The following is a 506-nucleotide window of genomic DNA, read 5'->3' as shown; positions in this document are numbered from 1 at the left end:
AGCACTGGTGGCCCTGGGGGTGCCTGTGACACCCCAACAGCTCTGAGCGCTACAGCCCGGCACCACTCTGAGCAAAGATGCACCCCATACTGCTGACATGACCCTGGGAGGTGAGCTCAGAAGTCTCGAGAAAGGTCACGTCTCCAGGGTCCCTGGAGGGAAATGTATCAGGTGGTGGGTGTCTGCTCCTGGGGCAGGCCTGCACTCCCGCCCTGCCTGCTGGCATGAGGCCCAGAGACAATCGGTGGGCACAGGCAAGGCACCGAGTCTCAGCCAGCCACACCCAGCCTCATGGGTAAGGGCATAGGTGCAGCGAGGTCACAGCAAGCAGCTTCCCCAGAGGGCTGCTGGGAAGGGGAGAAGGGTAAAAAAGGGGCCTGGCCCAGAGGGTCACTGTCCCCACTTTACCACGTCCTGCATCCTGCAGGTCTCTCTCCCAGACCCGGGAGAGCCACCCAGACCTGCTCTCCAAGGTGACGGAGGAAGGCAGGCCGGAGGAGAGTTAC

This window comes from Pteropus medius, unplaced genomic scaffold (assembly GCF_902729225.1).
Source record: "Pteropus medius unplaced genomic scaffold, Ma_sr-lr_union100, whole genome shotgun sequence".
Classification (NCBI taxonomy): Eukaryota; Metazoa; Chordata; class Mammalia; order Chiroptera; family Pteropodidae; genus Pteropus; species Pteropus medius.
The sequence above is the reverse complement of the archived record's forward strand: the minus strand, read 5'-3'. Positions refer to the sequence as shown.